Source organism: Danio rerio, chromosome 17 (genome assembly GCF_049306965.1).
Source record: "Danio rerio strain Tuebingen ecotype United States chromosome 17, GRCz12tu, whole genome shotgun sequence".
Classification (NCBI taxonomy): domain Eukaryota; kingdom Metazoa; phylum Chordata; class Actinopteri; order Cypriniformes; family Danionidae; genus Danio; species Danio rerio.
In genome coordinates, this window is record NC_133192.1 from 34,651,501 (window position 1) to 34,657,500 (window position 6,000).

General features: G+C 34.7%; 1 long non-coding RNA gene across 1 annotated transcript in view; it reads left to right on the forward strand.

The window, feature by feature from the left end:
* LOC137488119 (uncharacterized) overlaps nucleotides 1-6,000 on the forward strand; it is a 176,783-nt gene that overhangs the window by 165,807 nt on the left and 4,976 nt on the right. The gene's annotated exons all lie outside the window — the stretch shown is intronic.

The following is a 6,000-nucleotide window of genomic DNA, read 5'->3' on the forward strand; positions in this document are numbered from 1 at the left end:
TGGAGTAATGAAGCTGATTTTAAAACATTTAAAAATCCTACTGACTACCAAACTTTTGATGGTAGTGTATATATAAATAAATATACAAACTATATTATTTTAACAGATTTCAATTCTATAAAAAAAAAAGAAATGTTACAAAGAATGGTTTAGTCCAAAACATGATTGCTTCATTAGATCAACAGATTTATTTGCATTTAAACAACACATACTTTAAATATTGCAATCAGAGGTTCAACTTTCATTACAGTTTTTCCTACGGATAGACATAAAAAACACTAACGACCAATCAGCATCAAACCTCCTTTTAAAGAGTGCAAGGATTTAAATGCATAAACAGCTACACCATAACAAACAGAGAGGCATTTTGTGCTGGCAAGAACACTAATATACAGTAGTTATTGTTCTTGGTGTCAACAGGAGTTCAGGAGACATTGGGGGACAGAAATACCTTTAAGATTTTTTTTTTTGAAGACAAAATTAATTTGTACAGATTTGGAATGACATGAAGGTGAATATTTGATGATTGAATTTGAATTATCAAACTCAATTTGAGCTTTCCAGACTCAAAAATTATGTGTCAACATCAATGACACCAAAGAAGCCTCAGATGGGGTCAGATAACTTGAAACCCCCGTTACTGAGGGCCTTCACCTCATTGTAATTGACTCAATGTTTGGCTGTGGGTCATTTCATTTTCAACTTGTTCTCACATAAAACTATAATCTATATTCAGAAAATACTATTACTTCTCAGATCACTTTCATAATACTTCTGTGGTGTTTTCTTTGACATTTTTAGAACTTAACACATAATACCTGTTGTTAAATGGCAAACTACAGAAAAAAAGGTTTAAATGTATATTTATAGGCCGAAAACAGTAACAAAACTTAAGTAGACAACATGATGAGCAAATAATGAGCTTTTTTTCAGTTTTAAGCGAACTCTTCCTCTCCGCCATGCCCTGCTGTAAGTCACACCCTCGCTGTTGTCTCTTTATTTGTTTAAGACAAAGCTAAACTGTGCTCTGAAAAATAGGATTTATATGAAAGATCCCATCAACATGACAATAACTCATGCTCTAGGCTGAATAAATACAGACAAATATGCAAACCGTATTGGTTCACACAGACGTCAGGCTCCTAAAAAAAAGCTCTTTTGAAACACCACAGAACAACTCAGCAAAAACACCTGCCAGTCTCAATGTCCTCAGCTTCAAGACCAGGGTTAAAAAGCATGGGCTCTTTGAACTTGTTCCTCCTGAGTAAATATTGTCTTATCAACGTGTCCCTAATGGACTATCCCCTGTCTTCCAGTGAGGTAGTTGTAAAGAAAACAGGGCTTGAACAGAAAGCGCCTTTGTATTAATATTTCTTTATCTATTGTCTCTATATTGCACGCATTATCATTTGTGGTTAAGGTCTCCCTATTGAATACGACTTGGCAGGTGGTCATGTTTGCCAACAAAAGAAAAGTGAGCTTCTGTCTTAAGTGTGTCAACAACCTGAGAATTTTAAGAGAACGGACGGGGGGAGGGAAATAGAGAAAGAGAGAGAGAGAGAGGGAGAGGGAGAGGGAGCTATAGAAGAGTTAGTCATGTGTAGTTCTTTTAATAAATATTATGTCCATGATTCATTTTTTGGTGCTTTAATAAAAATATCTCAGGATGTAAAATGACTTGAGAATGTAAAAAAAAAGGCTTAATTAATAGGTTGACAATATTTTATTAAACAGATAAATGTGGTCTAGAAGCAAATATTTCACTCCGAAATTACTCGTAAATTGTACAAACAAATACAAAAAAAGGCAAATAACAATTAATAAAAAATTTCAAGGAAAAAAATGATTTAATTATTTAATTTTTTAATGCTATGAGCTTCTACAAATTTTATAATTTTTTTTGTTATGTGTTGTTTTTTATATTTAATTCAAATTTTACACAATTTTTAATGCTATGAACTTCTAAAAAAATTTTTTTTCAGCACTTAGGTTTTTAACCCTTGAACAGACATCGCAACTGCCTTGTTGACCTTTTGTCCACAGGTTATCATTAAAACAAGACTCAAAATGTGCTTTGAGTGGTGTCTGGAACAGAAATTACCCTCTCCAAAAATTGGTCATTTTTTTCTTAGTATATTAGTTAAATGGTTTAGTATTAAAGAGATTTTATAATAAATTATGATTTTACTCTTTCTTTCCGTATTTATTTATGTATTTATTTATTTTACTCAAATAAATTTTATAATTCATATTTAAACATTAAATTCAATATAGTGTAACCAACATGCAGGAATAATTTTTTCCTGTAATATGGAGGAAAACAAAAACAGTTTAGTTTGTGAAGAAGCAAAAAAACATATTTTTAAAGTCATTTTAAAAGCAAGTGAGCTGGTGCTTCCTGCTCCTTTTCTAAAAGGGGGGATGTCTTTACAGCTTGTGCATCAGTTATTCTTAAAACAACAAACAAACAAAAAACCTATCCAGTTTACTGTGTGTTCACACCGAAAGCAACGAGAGCAGCAAAGTCGCCGGAAGTCATTCATTTTCAATGGTAGCCAGCGGCGAGGAACGGCGTAGCGCATCTTCGCCAGTGTGGGTGTTGAGGAGAGTTAAAATCAAGTCAACTTTATGAACGTGGTTCAGCAGCAAGCAATCAGAATGTAGAAGTCTATTGTTAAGAAGTCCTGTGTGAACACACAGTTAAACTCCCTTTTATGCAAGTACATAGACATTCAAACAACACACTGAAAGCCTTGAGTACTAAACTAAAAAACTAAAAAACTTCAGTGTCAGCTATCAAATAAACATAAGACTTTGTTGAAAACACACAAAATGCAAGTTTGCCTAATGTTTGTAATGTCTGAAAACGATGTAACTGCTCCTTGGTGAGGCCTCTATATCTTTGTCATGCCTTGGGTTGGATTTTTTTTTTTTTAATTCAGGATATTGTGATGTGTGCATTCTCAGAAGAAAATTCATGACAACAATCAAGGCATTTGAGGTATAAGAATGTTTTCTTATTTTATTTTATGATATACTCTAGGTAATCATTTATTTAACTTACTTCATCTTTATTTCTATAGCTCTTTTAAGATTGTAGATTGTCAAAGCAGCTTAACATAGAATATACTGTATAGGTAATTAGAATACGTTTTGTAACTTACAGCAACAGCACCATTACACTAAAGCAATTTGCCAGCGTAAAACGTATGACACCCCCCTTTAAACTATGATGATGCATTGTGTTTTTTTTATTTTATTTTTACCAATTAGGTTTAGTGATAAAAATATTAAAATAAAATAGCCTTTGCACAGTCAGATATCCTTTGGCATATCCTGATGTGTACCTCTCAAAAAATGTAACTACATGTCACGATGATCAAAGCAGCCTGATGAAAACAGACTTTTTAAAAAAAATTTTTTACGTATTTTCAGAAAAGTGGCTTATTCATATGAAAATGTAAAATTTTTAAAAGTAGGTGTTGACCCAAACCCCACCCCTGACTGTACCCCTTATTGGGATATCAGTCAAACCCTACTAAAGTGTATGATTGAGATTGTACAAATGAATACGAATTACCCACTAAATCAAAATGTTCCAAATTGTTGTGAGATTGTAGAATGCAAGTTTTGTGATTGGTCGGCTTGATAGCTTTGACGTGTGTGGGCGAGACGGTTGATTGTTATGGTTGATTGAATGTTAAATTTTTTCCACATCTTTCTAACTTGAAAAAGTTTGTATTTGAGCTACTTCTACAGTAACATTGTAAACATTTTTGGTGTAAAACCATATCACTAAATTGGTGAATCATAAAAACCTGACTCCCTACACTCTCAGAAATAAAGGTAAGCAAGGGGTGGGGTGGTACCTACACATTTGCACTTAAAGGATCCATATTGGTACCTCAAAAGTATACATTAGTAGCTAAAAAATTTAAGAGGAATACTTTTGTTCTTTTTAGGTACTAATATGTACCCTTGACGTATTAATATGGAACTTGTATAGGTATACAATTTTCACTTTAAAAAGGTACCACCCCAGTGACCGCTAGCGTACCTTTATTTCTGAGAGTGTACTAGCACTTGTTATTGTTGTGTTATTGTAGAGCAACACAAACGGTATCATTTTATTTTGATGGTCCCTTTAACGAATTTAAGTTACATTGCAGCTACATTCCAACACATTTTCATTAGATTATAAGTAGACTGTTAGGATAGGATTGGGGTTAGGGTTAGTGTAAGTTGACATGTACTTGCAAAGTTTCTTATAGTCAGTTAAATGTCTGTTGAAGGGCAGTATCAACAGATATTAAGCAGACAGTCTACTAATACCAAAGACTATAGAAGGCACAAGACATTTCATTCGCATCTTTTTGAATAGGAAAAAAAGTGTAACGGTCAATATGCCAAATGAAGCCCTGCCTACTAGTACAGAAGCCAATCATCGATCGCTATATGGTAAATAAAGCCCGCCTTCTAGTACAGGAGCTAATCCAATGTTTCCATCCTTAGCATGTTTTCATCCAAAAATGTGGATGGAACTTTATGTGCAAAACTGGATTATCACATAAAAAACATGCGAATTAGCCAGCGTTTCCGAGTGAAATCAAACAAAATCCTCACTTCCTGATTAAATGGTGCCAAATATCAACAGTAACAGGAGAAGCTGCGTCAATCTTTTCTTCATCTAATAAAGGACTTTCGCCTCAGAAGGCAATCCTGACACACAGTGAACGCGCGGTGGCATTTAAAGGTGTCAGGTGCAGAGCACAGACGCTGTTGATTCTGGAGGTCATTAATAATATAATAACATTAATACTTAAACGGTAATGTGTTTTAGAATGACCTAAACAGCAGTTCAGATGTTTTACAGTGTGCTCAGCCTGCTGGTTTGTCTATTTACACTCATTTTCATCATCACATGATCTCTTATCACAAAATCACATGACTTTTTTTAATGCGCATACTAAAATTTGTGCGGTAAAAGTGTTTCCATCATAGTTTATGCGTATCTTTTCTTATCGAATAAAAGGTTTATCCCGCTCAGTTATGCGCATGAGTTTTTATGCGTATTTTCAAAATTTATGCGCATCATGGCGTTTCCATCAACGTTTTTTTATGCGCATATGCAAAATGCGCATAAAAATTGTTGCCATTGATCGCTATAGACTGACGATACTCTGAAGGAAGGGCTCAGATCAGACGTGAGTTTCTGCAGATTTTGTGTGATTTGGTTGTTTAGAAATGAAACTAAAAAGACAGTTGTTATATAATTTTATTTGGGATTCCTAATTATGAAATTTAATCGTATGGTTGGCAAGCAGTTTTGGAGAATTGGATGATTCCCCATTCAAACAGAATGCTCAAACATACTGTCCGAGTGGCATTTCAAAGATGACCGCTGAGTGAAATGACTCGCCTTGAAGGGACTTTGCTAATACTCAAATGAGAATTACTTGGCATGTAGTTGCAAAGCAACCTTTAGTCAACAAGATCTGCAATAGGGACCATCATAGTCTTACCACACAAAAAAAATGGATAGGTATAACAAATGTTGATAATGGTGGAGGCTATAATGGAAGGTACAGAATGAACCATGGGGTAACTATAAATTAGCTTTTATGCAATGATGGTTATGATATTTTTACAGTATCTGTAAACCAATCCAAGTCTAAAGATTACGTTCATAATAACCTGGCACTGGTGAACTAGATTTTTAAATGAATCCACCTTTCATCATCTCGGACATCTTTATTTGTCATTGACCCTTACACATGCAGGGACATCACAGTATTCACTTTAAAACATCACTTTTCCCTGTCAGCGCGCAGACAATGAGCACAAGCTCACAGGGTCGAATCACACCAGGGCCGTTTCACACGGCAACCCAGAGAGAAATTAATTAGTGAAGAGACGTTTACATGACACAATGCCCGCGTGTGACATCCCCGCCACCTTCAACTGAAGCCAGCAGAGCCCACAGAGACCCCTTCCTGCTCC